Source organism: Macrobrachium rosenbergii, chromosome 55, assembly GCF_040412425.1.
Source record: "Macrobrachium rosenbergii isolate ZJJX-2024 chromosome 55, ASM4041242v1, whole genome shotgun sequence".
Taxonomy (NCBI): Eukaryota; Metazoa; Arthropoda; class Malacostraca; order Decapoda; family Palaemonidae; genus Macrobrachium; species Macrobrachium rosenbergii.
The window spans coordinates 67,644,651-67,663,966 of record NC_089795.1 but is presented as its reverse complement, the minus strand read 5'-3'; the positions used below and the strand labels follow the sequence as shown (position 1 = coordinate 67,663,966).

Genomic DNA, 19,316 nt, shown 5'->3' with positions numbered 1-19,316 from the left:
CCTTTTCAATTTCACCAGGTTATCTAGGAAGTGTTTTGATTTTTTCTAGATTGAACTTTTTATCAACCAAATGAAATATGAACACTAGTCTCTTGAATACAGCAACTGAAGCAACCTTGTTTTTCGCTTAGCAAGATTCCAGACACCAACAATATGCTTTCATTATAGAAATTTTCATAGAGAATTGTTTGCATAGTGTGCGAAAACAAAAAGATGAAAGTATTCTGCATAGGGAATTTTTATTATAGGATGAAATCATCACTGTAATTATATAAATCATTAAAACTGCTCAGAGGCAAAAGTCCTTCGTCTATGAGCAGGAAATTAACGAGATTTAACTGAATTTATACCATAGGTATCAGTATTTTAGAGCAATATTTAAAGGTATATACAGGTATATACATGCAAGATTCACCAATTGAAAAAAAATTATGCCTCGTAAAAACGTGTTATAACAGAACCTCATTTAAACTGGATGGTGTCTAACAGAGATTTTATTCACAAAAGTTACAAGCTTTCAAGGACTAATATGTCCCCATCATCTGGTAATCATAAAATGCATTTTACGGATACCAGAAGATAGGGGAGAGATTAGTCCTTGAAAGTCCTTTGTGAATAAAAATCTCAATTAGATACGATCGTATTTAAATGAGGTCCTGATATTCTCTGTATGAATCCACTTTACAGTTGTGCAAGTGATACACAGACGCACGCTTATATATATATATATATATATATATATATATATATATATATATATATATATATATATATATATATATATATATATATATATATATAATATATATATATATATGTGTGTATATATATATATATATAATAATATAAATGTCTGCATTTAATTTCATATACATTCAATTACAAGCTTTAGACTTTTAATTAGATTGTATCTTTGTGAGCTTATCTTGCAAATATCTGTACTGTGCGTTTGTTAACACACACGCACGTGTAACACCCAGACAGGAAATGATATTTCATTGTTGGCTTCTCATAAGTAAGCAAAGACAACAGCATCTCGTATCTCCCCTGTTTAATCTCATCACTTCTTTAATGTAAGCTTTGGTTACAATTACTTTACAACGTACTGAATTTATTTCCAGCATTAAAAGTTGTGTATGTGCAAGCTCGTATGTTTTTGCTTGGCTTCATTGGAGGCAATAAGTAGAACTTGGCTTAGATTTATATATGCAAAAGTCATGATCATACAATTAATATACAAAAAGTACATAGCTTAGACCTTAATTATATGAAATGCCCACATTACATCAAACCCCAGACATCGACTTGCAACGAATGGATATAATCAAAGGTTATCGAAAAAGAATGAAGCCTTTACATTTCAGAGGACGTAAATCAAGATATGTTAACATTCAAGTAAATTGTTGTTAGGTGCGATATTCATAGCAATTTTTCGTTCGTAAGCATAATGAATTTTACAATACTGAGAGTCGTGCCAAGTATATACGATTTCCAGCGCTCGTAAGACAAGGTCTTACGTTTCTTATAGATAAAGGTAAATTTCAAGGTACCATACTTTAATAGCGCGCTCTTTTTGTCTGTCTTTTGTGTATTAGAATAAAAGTGATTGTAGTGGACTCCTACTTGAATTTCATTCATGTATCGTAGATTTTATAATTAATGTACTTTGCAAGGCACTTTTAAGTAAGACGAAAACTTAGCAGATCATTCGATGGTTAATTTCTAAAGCTATGTTATTGAACTCCAATGTAACTTGCTAATCGACTTCATGTACGGAGAAGAAAGTGGCTGCATGCGCAATAGCCCCTCCGGGTAAAGTTGGGTAGCTGATCGGGAGGGGGGGTGAGAGGAGGAGGGAGACGTAGAGTGGAGAAAGCGTATTAAATGGAAAGATCGTGAGAACTGCAACAACTGTCCGTGGCTTTGGCGGGATGGAAGGTACAACAGGTTGGATGAATTGGGCACAAGTCGTAAATAATATAAACTTTACAAGCATTTCTACTTCAAGATGTGGGTGTAGGCTTGGCAAGCGGGACGTCATTAATCCATTGTTTTATCTCTAAAAAATACAGCTTACAGTTGTGATTCTCTGATGGTGAAATGAGACATGCGAGGTAACAAGAAGCCTCTCATGTTATTTCAGCATTTAGGAAATTATAGAGGAGAATCGCCAATACCAACAATAGAAGAAAAAACCCTCTTGTGCGCAATCGTCGTCAAACGCGAATGACTATTTTACAGAAGGGGTAGTATTATTAAGGAAATCATCGGGTGTGGTCTGCACATAAGATGGTTATCTTACAGCCTTGTAAGAATGGACGCCTATGATTGCAGTGGTCTATCGTATTTATGGGATGGGAAGGCGTGTGATCCCCAAAGGCATGTATCCTGAGTAGACGCATCCTACGAGAGGCGGGACTTGGTCAGAAAGAAATTGAGTGAGACCCAGAAAGATTCGCGCAGCAAGTTCACACCCATTCTCAGATTTCTTTTTCCATTTAGGGAGCCTTCATCTAATAACCTTGAAAGTTTGTAGATCTTAGCTTCAACGAATGGCTACACATTTCAGATGTGCATAATGTGAATAATGATAAATATTCAAGCATTTTATGTTTTATGTTTGTAAATATATTTGTGTAAGATGAGTATCCTGTTTAATTTTTTTCGTTTTTGTATATTAACTTATTAAACTGTTTTCAAAATAATTTCATCACTGATTGGTTAAAGTTTAATCCGAATAATCCTAGTGAAATAACATACAATAATAGATCCAGTTTTTTCTCATTTACGTAAATGAACGACGTTGTAGGAGCCTAAAGAGAAAATTACCCTCTGCGCCAACTGCTCCTTAGCTTTCGCCATCAACAGAAATCAACGATTGCGCCATCATGGTTGGTTGTAAACATGCCGAACATTACACGAATTACAAAATTCGTTCCTCATAATGGCTTTTGGGCCTCTTCGCCTATTGCAAAATAATCGCCAATAATTCCTTCCAAGGTTTCTCTCCCTCTCTCGATCCATGACGAAAGTCGTGATGGTTCCCCCGCCTGGGGGGTTGTAGGTCAGTGAAAGGGGATTCAGCTTCCTTGTTGCCATCCATCCTCTCGTCACGGAGAAATGAGTCTGATTTTCCCTTTGATGATGCTGGTACCTGCGTTTAATTTGATGACGTCATCATCATTATTGTGATAACTCCATGCTCGGTGTGGAATAATATTTTCAAGTTCTTTTTTTGATATCATGAATTTGACGTTGAAAAATTTCAACAGTTTGTAGGTGATCTTTAAAATTGGCAGCGCAATAGGTGTTGCAGCGGTAACTCCCGCCCCTGCGTCCTGAGTAAAAACGAAAAATCCACTTTTTCCTCCGATTCAGAAAATTCCACTAATTGGAGGACTTTCAGTTTTTCGCTGCACGTCGAACTAAGTTCAGTGCACCAGTATCAGTGGCTTTCCGTCCGTCCAATAATTCAATTATTAACAATATTTCAGTGGTAGGAAAAAGCAAGAGACCTTCCATCATTTCCCATCGGTGTAAATATCCGTAAGAATTCTGAAATGTGCTCTAGTTATTATTGCTGCTTTTTTGTTGAAGTACGTAATTGATTTACAGCAGTTGTATTGATGAATCCTGTACGTGTCATCGATTGCCAAAGTAAAATAAAAATCAGATAACAAAATATTGTCCCAAAAAACCTTATATGTTATCGTGAGTTAAATGAAATATAAATATATATATATATATATATATATATATATATATATATATATATATATATATATATATATATATATATATATATATACATATATATATATATAATATAAACAGTAACAGAACTTACGTTAAAACAAATAGGAATTCAAAAAGCAAACGTGAAACATTAGAGTATTAATTTATTAAAACAACACTTAACAACTTGGAAAATTACAACGAAAGTATATGGACAAGAGAAATGTTTGAAGGAAACGAAACTTACTTTTTTTATTTACAAAAGGTAATCTCTATTATTTTCAGACTTCCTAGACTTGGCTAAAGTGGACATTTCCAAGTGTTTCAATTTCAAAGGTAAACAGTATTTTCGGTAGCACGAATAATAGTCTTAAAGAGTGCTGCAGAGTACCAGCATCGATACTGCTTTGCTCATTTTTGAGATATTTAACAATGGATCCCACAAAATCTAAATTACATTTAGAACATGTTAGGAGATGAATGAACATATACAAAGAAGATGGTGCCCGTTTGTTAATGCCAGAAAATCGTGTCTCTAACTCTTATAAGAAGACAACCTTATTTACATTTGTGGCAAAGGCATCGAGAATATTCTTTTGATATTTTTCCATGTGGTTTTTTATTAGATATGAGATAGAGTGTTTACAAATAACAGTTGACTGCCTTGTTTTTAGGTAATTTGTATTTGCAAATTGTAGTTATCTCGTATCCCGTTACGTTCTTTATGAATGATTTTTCAGTTAAAAATTATTTCCAAACTTGTGAAATATGCTGTTCAAGCAAACTTTTGCTGTAAAATGTCCATTTTTGTGTTAATACTGGTAGTTAGATAAAAGATATAAGTCTGTTTTAGAATTATTTAATTTGTTAGGTTTATAACCTGCACCAAATGGGCTTTTAATAGATTTAGTTGCATTTTTTATTTCTGATAACTTTCCTGCCTTGGCATTATGGACTTCAGTCATAAACGGCACATGGGTCAGGTCAGTCTCCAGGCTGAAAAGATTTTTATTATAAGTTTGTTCATGTCTACGTGCTAAAATTCAGTTTTGGCTTTATTATCATGTCATTTTACCTTTGTGATTTGTCAGCTTTCTGTGCTACAGCAAAATCTTTTGTCCTTTGTTTAGTAGGAATACTTGTGCAGAGGGACACGGACCATTATGGATGTATGCGGTAACTGCAAGTTCTTTATTTTGTCAAAGGACATTTGCAGTAGTGTTTTCATTTGAAACAGCGACAACCTGATGATTAACAGTTTGTTCATATTTTAATACTTCTTGTGCTCAGAGCTATAATCATTTTGGACGTTAACTAATTATGATTGCAAAATTATAAGGTTCCATACCATGTTAGTATATCATTTTGATTTTAGACTTTGGTGGGGCTAACTACCCTATCTATGTCTGAAGTTGTTCAATTTTAGCCCAACTATTATAAATGATGAATGTTACAGGATTCTTCCTGCCAATAGGTCATGGAATGTGTGAATTTGTAAAATAAATGCCATTACAATAGAGGTAGATAAGAATCCCAAATCAGTTATTATTTTGCGTCACACTGGAACTACTAGAACTACATCACTCAGAAACTTCAACTTTTGGAGGACCTTCTGCAAACAAAATGTTTCTGAGTCTATTGATATTAGACATAAGAATACCATTGCTGGGAAATAAATTTTGGATATTTGTCATTGTATTTTTACAGCGTATAAATAAATATGACGACAAACCTTCAGTGCTCTGAGACGTTAGAACTTCTGTTCGTGTTTTAAGATCTGTGAATTTATAAAATCTAATATTCTTCATCGACTAGTTTTTGTTTTCTGATAGGCAGTTTGTCTTTAACGCCAGATTACGTAAACAAATCAGTAGTCAGTCTCTTCCTAACGTGAGGCTTATAATTTGCACTCTTGTGTCTGTTTCTTTTTTAGGAGTAAAATTGATGTCAGAATACTATTTGTGTTGCCAGTATACCAACGACGATAAAATATATACTTTTATATCTACTTTGCTCTCTCTTCTCTCTCTCTCTTTTAATCTGGTATCGTCTGTCACATCCAAGGTTGTTTGTGAATTTCCTACTTTGATTTATTATTCGAGTCGCCGTAATCCGTCATTCTATTTGATGACGACGATGACATTCCTTTTGTGCTTTTCTCTTTTCCTTCTCCCATTTTTCTCCTTTTTTCGGAGATAGTGAGGAAGGGAGCTTTGTGAACGAGGATTTCGGTCACTTGACTTCATCCTTTCGTAACTTATCATCTATTCGGTTTTTGCCGAGGAGAGAGACGACAAATTTATTCCTATCCTATTAATTCCGACTTGAATTCATTTCGTTCGCCAACGGCGCTTGGAAAAAACAAGTACATATGAATTTGAGGCTCTGCTCCAAGTATCCTTGCGACTTTTACTATGATCTATGACCTCAGTGAAATTAATAGGAAATTGTTCAGCGATATCCAACGCGCTCATATTTTATTCTTATCTGTTTTTGCCGTAAGAGTCAGTCCTTCCGCTGCGGACGTCCTTTTTCAAGATCTCTTGACAAAAGGAAGAAAGAATAAAACTTGGTCATTATTTGTTGTTTATAAGTGTTATTGAATATTTTTTCAGTGATATAATTATGCTGAATCGCTTTGCAGTTCGGTGGTCCTCAAAATAAGAAATTAAGTATTATTTTTTAAGACATTTTGATTTGCCATTCTTTTGGTATTTGTGTACATAAGGGAAACGAACTATTCCGTACGCTTGAATTTCTTGACAACATTTGCTATTTATATGGTGCACAGCGCACCTCTGATTTTCAAGGGACAGTCATTCATTTTCTTCTTCAGAGCACTAACGTTGAATATTATAATCAAATCAGAACGTCTTTTATTATTCTGCTATTCCATAACGATAACTGCGGCTGTTTACAGTTGGCTTTATTCTTTTATTTGGGTTTAGTCAGAGAAATTCTTAAGGTGGTTTCATATTAGTAATGGAAACAGGAGCAAAATTGACTAGTAAGAACTTTTTTTCCAGAATCAGTTTTCGACACTCGTTTGTTATTAAATAAATGATGAGAACCTCAGGACAAATTCGTGCCTCATGAATATTAGACGAGCAACAGATGTCCTTGCGAGGGGATGAACAATAGCTGGTACAGAGGGTTAGAAATAGTACATCATATCCCTCCGATGCATTGTAGTTTAATACTAAAGACACGCGATGTATTAATAAGATCCAGTAAATTTCACAAATTTGCTCCCTACCCCCATCGGAGACTCGTGCTTTTTCTCGGCTCATATGAAAGACCAGTGTTGGAGAGGAAATAATGATTGCATATCTTTTTGTATAAACGGCAAAGGCCTTCAGTCCTCAGCGGGAAATCGCTTTCCTAGACACGCCTTTGCTTTCAGCCTCAGAGGCACAGAAAACTTGACGTGTGCTTTTCCTCGATGACTTTCAGCTGCGTATCAAATGCTGTCGAGCAGACGACCAAAGGCGAATAACGATTTTGCTTCGCCGGTACGCTGTTTTTCAACGAAACAATTCCCTTGACCATCGCGCGGTCCCCTCGAGTTTCCCTGCTCCAACATTTACCCTGGAATTAATAATAACGGCAGGAATAATACCCACGGTGCTTCTCCCTCTCATGCCTAGATATCCTGCTGGATGCCACTCACCAATCCTATGGAGAGAATGAAGGGAACGGCCCCCGCTATTAATGGGTTTTAAGGCCGTGCCATTGACAGCGGTGGCGGGTAAACTATTAACGGACGCTTCATAAATCTCGGCCATTAACTTAGCTATATGGTCCTCTGACACCCAAATGGTGACGGGCTGTAACGCCGCGAATGCAATTCTGCGGGAAGTGCAAGGCAGCGGTATGGCAAAGGTCTGGTGCTGGAAGGGAGGGAGGGAGGCTCTCTGCGTTGCTTTCGATAGATTCTCTCTCTCCTTTGCATCCCACGGCTTCGTTTGCTGTAACTCACCTCTTGCGGGCGGGCGCGGCCATTTTTGCAACATACGTTCACGGAAAAAATTGATCATCTACATTCCACGTAATTCATTCGCTGTTGCTGTCTAACAAAGCATTTATGTTTGTGTGTGTTGAATTGAATTCTCCTCTCTCTCTCTCTCTCTCTCTCTCTTTGTATGTATACATACCTTCAATGCATTTACACTCATCATATTTTTGTGAATTATCTATCTGTTTATTCACTTGTTTTGTAAGTGAATGAATGTATCCATTCTGTCTCATTATAAAAATATATATATATATATATATATATATATATATATATATTATATATATATATATATATATATATATATATATATACATATATATATATATATATATATATATATATATATATATATATATATATAATGAAGCCACAGAAGTAGATGAAACAGTCTTAGAATGCGAAAGATCTTGATCTCAGTTATTTCATCTCTCCTATGGTCATATACTCTGTATTTTATATCTCTTCGTTATTCCCGTGATTAAATTGTACTACTCGTATGTGTGTGTATATATATATACTATATATATATATATGTGTGTGTGTGTGTATACATACATATTGTGTGTGTGCGTGTATAGTCACAGATCTAGTAGAATATGAAAGAAATTAAAATATTTGGATGAGGACCAGAGTGAAATTACAGTTAGTCTTGATTTGTTTTGTATTTTCTGCGAGGTTTTCCATGGTTCAGTTTAGTTCTCAGACCTGCTTGTCACTGGCGCTGTTATTATATTTGAATTTTATTCCTTGCAGTTAATCAGTAATAATAGGCATATTAAGACTACTTTTTCGATCACGGGGGGCTTTCTCAGAAGAAGGTGGATGAATTGCTGGAGGCCTCATAAGCCTCGCAACATATTGCCCATAGCATCTGTCATGCCAAGGACAGTCAAGACCAAGACAACAAAAACCAAATCATGCCATGGAGAAGCACTTTTATAGGCCCTACAGAAAGGGTACCCCCTACCCAGCCGTCATGTGTGTGCACTGTTGCAGGTTTGGAAAGTTGCCAACTGGATAAAAAAGAATTCGGTAGCTACTCAAGAAAATAGTAGTGGCTCCCCACAACCCAAACAGGTCCCTGCACAACGAGGCTCTACATAGTTGACTGCGCCTCCGGCAGGAAGTTTCTGATAAGCACAGGTACCTTCTAGTTGATCCTCTCCAAATTAACAGAAAACAGATGCAGGTCCCTGGCAACTACATACCACCATACAGCCACTGAATCCTCATCCTCCATCTACTATGAAATAAATACTAATTTGAGTTCATTGTCACTGACATCCAAATGCCCTAGCTCTACACCAACTCCCTGAGATACTCCAGCCTGAATGTAGATGTTTATCGCAGCTTTTTAGACCTAGCTTCCTTCTAGACGATACCACTCACCACTGGCCCCAAATATCTGCCTATTTTCTCGGTTGGTCCCACTGGCCTCCACACCTTATGCAGTAATTTCCAGATGTTTTGAAGCCATAACTCAAGTAGGCCCTGGGGATCCCAGCAAAATATGGCATATATCACCACATAAAAGCAACAGGCATACCCCCCGCCACATCAATGTGAAACCTTGCCATGTTCCCTTGGAAAGACTTAATGCCATTAAAAAAGCCTTCAAAGAAATGGAACGCATGTGTTTTTGCCAGAAAGCACTCCATATAATGAAGAAAACAAATGGATCCTGGTGCCCTTGCGGAGATTAAAGGTAATTCATCCTACAAGCAGAGCCTGACCACTTTCCTTTCTCCAACGTGACAGACTTCACCTCCACTCTCCGTGGGCAAGAATCTTCACATTCAAACTGATGCAGAGCTACTTCCAAGTCCCAGTCAACCAAGACAGCATCCCAGAAACAGATCGCCATATTCATAACTGCTGTACCTTTGGCCTCAGTAACTCAGGGACCATGTTCCAGAGGCTCATAGACAACATTCCTGGGTCCTCCCCCCTTTTGCATGCGCTGTTTCAACATCCTCATCTTCACCAGAAGCATGTCAGAGACCACCTTTCCCTACTCACCAAACATCTAATCTGTCTTGAGAAATGTGTCATTAGAACCTCCACTACCAAATTCCTGGGCCATCAAGTCTCGGTACCATATAACGTTAGGACTTAGCTATATTATATTATATATACATATACATATATATATATATATATATATATATATATATATATATATATATATATATATTATATTCTGTATCTATGTCTACCAAGGCGGGAAGGAAAAGTGAAAACATAAGACTGCCAGGCGCTTTGTTATTATTAGTTACAGAATTTCATGGCTAAGTGACAGACGCGCCAGTTTGTTTACTACGTTACCACATTTCAGTGAATAAAAAAGAAAACAATAAACTGTTTAAAACCTAAACTTTTTAGAATATTGTTTACAAGCAATTCGTCATATTTATATCGGCCTGAACTAATGATTATCATATTGACTTTTTCCTTATAAACAGGACTCTATTGTGTTACGATTCACCAAACTTACAAAATAGAATTGCCTACGCCTTAGCCCAACCTGTCCCATAGTTGAAAAATTTATGAATACAAACAAACTACTGGACATCTTGCATTATACGTATGCTGTTTTATTCTTGTTGATAAGTCTTCTCCACTTAATCCGATACTATTATTGTTAATTAGTTTAACTAGACTACTGAGCTATTTAATGACAAAGTTTAGATTTTATTTAATAAATTATAGCTCCTTGATAGTTATATAATTGGTTTAACTGAAAAAGATAGAAATCCTGAAAAAATTCTCTATATAGTCTTTGTTTCCAAAATTTGACATTCGTTGTCGATTACATTTTGGATTTTCACACACAAAATATGTTTACGTCTCAATGTTACTCTTCAGTCTGTACATTAGATTATAGTTTATGACCATTAATTAGTAAACAAAGACTGGGCATCAATCCTGACCGATTTCGGCTTTAGTTCTACGGCCAGGATTTACACCCAGTCTTTAATTTTTCTTGTGGTGATGAGAGGGATGTGACCCACGTGTCACATTGAAAATAACCATAGGGTGATTATAGATATGAAGATTTTTGTAAAACAGCATTTTAAACAGTTTAGGTTTTTGAATAGTTAGGTGGTTTTCCTCTTAAGGTATTGTCAATAGGTGACGCTGTCAACATACTGACTTTTCTGTCACCCAGCCATGAAGATTTGTAAATATTAACGCGAAAGCGCTTGGCAGTCTGGTTTTTATCTTTCCTTTCGGCTTCTGTCAGCGTTCAGCCATTGCATGTAGCAACGATGCTTCGTCGTACATAAGTATATTTTATATATCCAGTATATATGTATGTGTGTTGATATATTATATATATATATATATATATATATATATATATATATATATAGATAGATAGATATATATATTAAGATAGAGAGAGAGAGAGAGAGAGAGAGAGAGAGAGAGAGGAGAGAGAGAGATTAGATAGATAGATAGATAGATATATATATATATATATATATATATATATATATATATATATATATATATATATATAGAGAGAGAGAGAGAGAGAGAGAGAGAGATAGAGAGAGAGAGATAGAGATATATATATATATATATATATATATATATATATATAGTGTGTGTGTGTGCTTACTTACCCATTACAAAATCTTCTCAGAATTTCCTGCACGTTATCTCTCTCTCTGTCTCTCTCTGTGTGGTATTTCCAGGCTTTATATAACTTAACATTAATCGCCTTTCACTCTCACAGTATTGCATTTCCCAGCTTTTTTTAAATACAGTATCTTAATGCCTCTCTGCTCTGTGTGTGTGTGTTTGGTATTTCTCGGCTTGTAATCTACAGCATCTCTCTCTCTCTCTCTCTGTAAAGGTGGCTTTTGGCTCTAATCTACTGCATTGCATCTCTCTCTCTCTCTCTCTCTCTCTCTCTCTCTCTCTCAAACTTTGGGACTCATGTTCTTCCTCTCTAACTCAGCGAGTGACTGATAAATACATAATTGAATAACGCTTTCATTTTGTTCTCATTGTTTGAAGAAGACCTCTGGAGATCCACATCCTGGGCAGGTCCAACGCGCCGTAAAATTTTGGGTTGATTTAGTTTATTAAACGAAGAATAAGCGCGTGACGACACAATAAGCGGAGTGTATCCCGTAGAGGTTAGAATTAAGGCGCGTTTCATGCATAATTAAATTGAATATAAAGCGGGGTAATGTTGTTGGCAGCATGTACGCCTTTTTGCGCGCGCTCCTCGCCGGAATGTAATTAGATTCTTTTCAGGGAGAATGAAAGAAATATGCCACGTTAAATAAAGTGTTCTCAGTTAAGTTTCCGCCGAGTTTCCCTCTGGAGACAAGAGACCATACAAACGCCTTCGAGTCTCGTTTTTGTTGCTTTGCATCTAGGATTTTTTTATTTTTTGCCCTAATTTTAATATTTACAGCTGTGGTTTGAAGTTGTATTGCTCATTTCAATTTCTTTGTCATATCTTTATTTTATAATAGCAGTTTTTACAGAGGAATGTAAAAACAAATGATCCTAATGTCATTGGGAGATCAGGAAAGGACGAAATTATGATACTGGGGCTTTAAAGACATGCCTCTGGGGAAGCTTAAAAACTGCTGAATATCATATTAAGAGACATAGGAAACTCGTTTTCCTGGCTGCATTCTGAATATGGAAAATACTTCATTTGCATGTTGTCTGTGTCCTTCGATACATCACTGATACTAATAACGTGAGATATTTATGCTCGTTATTACCATTATGGAATTTTTTTATAAATGTAAACACTTGCGTTGTCATTTACGTTAAGATATATAAAATCTTCGAAACAGCTTCGTTGTAATTTAGAAAAAAAAATTTGCCGGATACGAAAGTGGGCCAGTTTTTTTCAAAAAAAAAGGAAACCTTCTAAGGTTTCCTTTTATAATGGACAAGGAAGGTCCAAAAGATATTAATGTCAGTGGCGTTTCCACCATCATGATAATATACTCGCCTGTTAAGCAGAAAATTATAATAATTAAAAGCATCTGAGGAACCAGATAGTTTCAGAATGAAAGGGGGTAAAATGGCGTGATAATATTAAGAGAAATAATATATTCGCCCTTTTTTCTTCCTTATATAAATGACAATACAAGAGTTAAATGATTGCTCAAAGTCCATTAATAGATTTGATAAATGGTAGTTTGCTAGTTGCTTCGCCAGTTTTACGAGAAATAATGAAGATAAAGAGAACTGGTTTTTTCTTCGGACTCGCTCAGGAAGGCGAAGATCATGAATGAAATCCATCATCGGACAAAGAAATACGGAAGTACATAGAATCTGTGTTTGTGTCAGTGATATAACATTGTTAAACAACAATAACGACGCCACAGAAGTACAGTAAAGAGGAAAGCAACTTGCAACTTGCGAATCAGTCTTGCATTCACTCGCCATCAATTGTGGAACCAAAGAGGTTGCACTGAAAGAGAAACCGAGCCCGAGCCCGAGCCGGAGAAGGCTAATGAAGATTTCCTCGGGGAATTTTGCGATGGAGAAGAAACAAACTTGGCGATGGCTGAGCGCCGCTCCATCTTTCATCTTGCACAGTTTAACCTTCCACCCCACCCCGACCCATCTCATCCCGCCTTCTCCATTTAGTCTGTCATAAATGATTAATTGTTTATTTCACAAACCCTCCGGGTGACGTGTAATATATCTCCAGACTCACTCGCTTTATGGAGATATTATTGACGTTGTTGCTGATTCGGTAGCGTAGACGCATTCGACCAACCAGCGCCATAATGACTTGAAATCACCTTTGTGTAAATAACTGAGCATGGGTTTATAACTGAATGTTTTTCTAGAACCGTGGGATGTTTACTGAAGTGAAACAAACCCATTGTCGGGAGCTTCGGTGTATTCAGTGGGAAACGTCATGTCCGGAGACTGTGATATAATTGCCGAGAGGACGGGAACCCCTTTTTTGTTTGTTGTCTGCTGTTGCTTGCAAGGGTAAACCTAAGTTGGTTTTAAGTAACGTTTGTCCTATAATTTATTCATCAAGGATTCCCCTGTTAAAAGGGAGTTTGGGAAGTCTGTTAATGAATGGGGTCCCCCTTCAAGAATTCCTTTCTGATTAAATACGAGGGTAAGCCTTCTATTGGGGTCGGGAAGGGAGGGAGGAAAGAGTCAGCTGTTTCTCTTCAACCTGAGAGCATGATTGATCTTTTGCGTCATACAAAGGAAACCGACTTTGTTAGAGTAACTCGTAAGATACGTGATTGTTATCTGATGTTTGAACTGGGCACCGCCACAAGTAAGGAGTCGATTGGGATTCTCTGTTGCTGGTTTACCTTTAATGAAAATGTCAATCAGTCTCTTCTTCTCAAAGATTGCGTATAACTATAGACTTGTGAACTGCCCCATTTTTTTTTTTTTTTTCCATTGGAGGCAAGCTAACCGAAGGTTATTAAATCAGTACCTTTTGTAATAGATTACAATCAGTTCTTTCTCACAACTTTTTTTTTGTATTAAAATAACGGGATCATCTTAATTTCGCAGCCTATCATCCTTTCAACCCAAAATAAGTAGGCGTAACAGGAGAGAGAGAAAGAACTAGTCATTACAGAGAGTCAAGTAAATTACAGAAGGAAAATGAGCACACCTATTGCACCGACTCGCGTAGAATGCTGCCTTACCAAGAGTGCTTAGAATACAACAAGGAAGCAGATTGCGCTTGGCCTCAGGTAACTAGAATTTGCCTTCATTTAATAGTTTCCTCTCCCAGTGAGTCCACAGCTCTTTACTAATCACGGCTATGCCTCGGAACGCTTTGCATGAGTGCCAGAAACCAGTGACACCTCTTAGGCAACTCCCTTACAGCCACAGTCGCATTTAACCAAAGTTTTCCCGGACACTATTAAGGTGGCTTTGCATTCATTGTAGAGTTTTATTGTAGTCACTCATATTAATCCTGTTCCTCTATATTTTCTCTCTTTGAGTACTCTGGCAGTAGAAAACAGAGCTTCGAAGTTTCCAACAAAATAGAATAGCGTTCCAAAGTCCAGTGATAAATAATGAGTTCAATTTAGCTTTTACATTCTTTACATTATACCTCAAGTTGAGTTCCCGAGCGCTGCTGGTCAATAGATGTCTGTCCCTTTAATGGTTTAGTAATTATTAATATTTTAGGGTAAGAATAAAGATCCTGTTAAATCCAGGACCGATTTTCGCCAGAAGGGGTAAATACACAGGGGAATGAGTGATGAGGCTATTGGAATTGCTTCAGCAGTGCCAAAATGTTTTATTTTTAATACTATTGCTGTTGTGTGCTGTAAGATATGAATCCAAGTAAAATAACAGATAAGAAATGGTCATTTTCAGAATAATCCAGCTTTCCTGAGAATAGGGGTACTTGTCTTGTGCGGGGTCATTCATACCTTGTACTGCAATGTTTGAAGCTACTAACTTGTCACAAGCACTTACAGTCAGTTGTCACGATGCGTCTTAGGGTACCATGCAAAAAAGCAACTTAATATGCTGCATCTAGTTTACTTGTGGAATTGCCCTCTTCTTCGTGCTAAGTCAGCAGTATTAAGTGTCAAAGCAGCATAATGTAAAAGAGGATAAATCGTAAATATGAAAATCATGTTAACCTAGTCATTGTTAATGTGCTGTTTATTTATTAGTAGAAAGAGAAGCTACCAAAACCTCAAATTTTTCGACTTTGTAAGAAAGTGTAGTGATTAAATTGGATTTCTGTTTTGACGGAACTCTAATTTTAGACAGTGAGAGATGAAGGTCTCAACTCATTTGTTTGTGTTGGGCTTTTTATCCTTTTTTTTACGTAGCTGCAATCCATCAGCTGCCGAGAGTGTAGCAAAGAAGCTATAAAGAACTTACAGGCAGAGATGGAGTAATTTAGGCTGGAGCGCTGTAGCGTTATGTAAATCAGATAACATAAGAAAGTTGACTGTCTTCTTCTTGTGAGGGGAAACTGAGCACACACTAAGATGGTAGTAGAATCGGGGATTATGTACATATAGTGGATAATTAATGAAGGTTGGTATTTAGCTGCTTATGTGGGTTTACCCGCTCGGCCTATACAAACGATGTAAAAAAAAAAAAAAAGAATTCATCAAAGCTGTTTCCTGGGGGTCCATTTTCCATTTATATTCTTAGGTGTATATATGAATACATTCGTAAATACATGCACACTACATTACACTACACACAGAGGCACACACACACACGTGTGTGTGTGTTTATGTATACATTAAATATATGTGTGTGTATACATATATAAATAATGTATATATATATGCACAACTATTGAGCCACAAATACCGTTTAATATCCAACTTGCTATACTTGGGAACATGAAAGAAAATTTATTGGAGTTTTTAAAGGTTTCAGATACATTTATACATGGCCATTGATTTTTTAGCTGATATTTATTTGTGTTCATTGAAATTCCCTTCATTGTTTAACTTCATCTCGCTGTTTGAACTTGTGTTTTTGTTTTCGTTTGTTAAACAAACTATAATAAAGCAAAACTATTTTACTTTTAAATGACCGCAGGATCATTTTTCTGCCAAGAAAATATACTTTTCACTGATCCATCAAAAGAAAATATTGTTTAGCAAAAACACCGTCGAGAATCATTTATTTTTTTATTTGTTTTGAGTTTTGTTTATATCTTATTAACTAGTATGAACAGAAGTGAACAGTATATTATACGATAGGCAACTGATCAGAAGTTTGCATGAGTCAGCAAAAATTTATGCATCTTTATTTTATTTTTGCTGAGTTTTTTTATGGAAAACAATAGAAGTGAAGCTGTTAATTTGTGAATTAACTAAGACAAGTATCTATCTCAGAAAGAAAACTTATGGATTACCCAAAACAAAAATCTCTCTATGTGAGTGCAAGGTCATCGAGAAAGGAAGTGAATCTGGCAGAGGCAAAGGCATGAGCTGACCCCAGGGTAGGGGGCGTGTGGGAGTGGGTTATGTTGTTTCGCAAGGTAGCATCTTGATCCACTGTTGTTTATAGTTTGACTAAGTGAAGGTTGTTGGGTCTGAAGTTAAGGTAGTACAATAGCAGATGATTTGCCCTTTTGCAGCATTATTCAACCTTCTATTAAGAAATAAAGTGACTGCTACCGTAGTAAAGTTATTGGGCTTATCCTTAGAGACGAGAGTCACAAGAACACCCAAATATTAAGATTTCTCTAGCAGTGTTACTTGCATAAAATAATTCATGGGGCGTGTAATACAAGACCAGCTGATCAATAAAGCCATGGTTTTACTGGAGTTGAATCTAAAACGGTAGTGATTCACCACCTGCTTGACTGGCTCCATAACTGCTGAGGAAGCAGCCACTTTATTTCTTACTAGAAGGCAATGAAATGCTGCAATAAGAGTTGTATCATTTGTTACTGAACTATCTTTTCATGAAGCACAACATTCTTATTATAGTAAATTAATATGTATATGTGTATATATATATATAATATGTCTGTGTATGTCTGTGTGTGCGTGTTATATTAAACATCCATGGAATTATTCATATTTTTATCTCTAAGCTTGGTTGTTTAGTATTTTTGGGTGCCCAGCATCCCCTTCAGTCAGTTACATTTTGCCTATTCGATGAGGCATCAGTGGTTCTTTTATGCGTATTCAGTTTGTCGCTATTATTTAGACATCCACAATATATATATGCATATATATATTACAGGCTCAGATGTAATGTTGTATATCTTTATGTGCATTTAGTTTTCTAATATCTCTCCTTTCCTTGAGCATCCCATAATTCTGGACACGGATAGGAAAATTCCAGAATACATGGGCAGTAACAGTGCGTATTCAGTTTAATTTGCTTGTGCTTTTAGTTTTATCTTTTTTTTTTTTTAGTTTTTTTTTTTTTTGCGAACGGCAACAGCCATAAGCAGCATCGGTGTCTGCTCGCTCACCCTCCTCCATAATCAACTTCCCCTTTCCTGGGGTCTGTAAGCATGTAGATACCCGCAGAGTCTATGAGATATATATAATCTTCACATTCCCTTAATGAGTCTTGCGTCTCCCCTCAGACGTTTAACTGTATTAGAGTTCAAGCAGTTTTAAGCTTCGCATTAAGGCCCTGTCTTTGGATTTCAAAGCATCAAAGTGTCCTTCGGTAACGTTTTAGGAAAATACCGAAGTTTGACTCTGATTGGCGATACGCGCTAAAAGGGCGCCTTCACCATTTTTAAAACCTCTTTATCAAAGGCCAAGTCGACCCCTCCGATATAAAAGGGAGAAGAAGGGTGCACCGGAGGTGGTGCCCTGATAAAAGTGCTTGAGTGGCAGTGAAGGCGACACATGCCCTCTGACCCTCTTGCCTTCCAAGTGGGCAGATAAAAAGAGGCCTTTCGTACGTGCGCCTTGTTTTCATCTCTTTCCTCCTGTTCTCTTAAAAAAGGAACAGGCTGGCTCTCATGTTTAATACTATGACAGTTTCTTATAGATTTCCTATCCTTTCTTTCTTAAGCTTTTGTAGTTATAATTCTGTACGGTAGATGCTTCACATACGTAAGTATAATTAGGTGTTAGGAGGAGGAGGATGGAAGACTTAGAAAGTGCTGTTAGATGTTATATAAAAGGTCTTGGAAAGAAAGATAAGTAGTATCCAGGAAGTGTGAAAGTGCTGACAAGATAAAAGGCCCTAATGGCTGTGTGTGTGTGTGTGTGTGTGTGTAGGGGTGCTCAGTGAATTGATGATGAGGCATAGTGAATGTAGCGATGACCATGGTCTTATTTTATTTTGAAGTTATTTCCCTTCAAAGAAAACGGCTTTGTATATATATATATATATATAAAGAGTATATATATATATATATATATATATATATATATATATATATATATATATATATGTGTGTGTGTGTGTGTGTGTGTATGTGTGTGTGTATGTGCAATGCGTTTGTGTATGCAACTTACCTGCAAAAGTAAACAAACTAGAGGGCTGTGAGAAAGTGAAACATTTCTCTCTCTCTCTCTCTCTCTCTCTCTCTCTCTCTCTCTGTTTTCTATCCAGACAGATCTTCTTCGTTGTTTGTGAGTAAATCACTGAGAGTTTGAAAGCCATTGTTTTATTTCTTTCGTCAGTGTCTCCTTGCCAGCGAAATGTATCTGCTGGCTATTGTTGCTAAGTCATATTTCAAGAGTCAAATACTGATTATTGCTGTTGAACACAAGAACTCCAAGTTTTATAGGGATTTACCACTTTTTTACATATCCAGCTATATTAAAGTACTAACGTATATTCTTATAAAAGATTTTCCATACCGATTATTTTAATTAAAAAGACGTAATTCTCCACATGCGGTGAGACTTTGGCCTTGGTAGTGAGTTAATTCAGGAAGTAGTTGATATTTTTGCCAACTTTACACGGGTATATAATTTATAACATGTTACTTCCGTATTCGTAATTTTCGTTGTATTTTGAAATTTGACTGATATAAGCAATGAGTAACACATTTTGTATATGCAAACAGATAGCGGAATTTGTGTGAAACAAAATTCTTAACATTTACGATAATGCAAATACT

The 19,316-nt window shown here is 36.3% G+C and overlaps 1 protein-coding gene across 2 annotated transcripts in view; it reads left to right on the top strand.

The window, feature by feature from the left end:
- The window catches only part of Mat1 (CDK-activating kinase assembly factor), a 242,377-nt gene that overhangs the window by 153,587 nt on the left and 69,474 nt on the right, over positions 1 to 19,316 (top strand). The window lies entirely within an intron of this gene.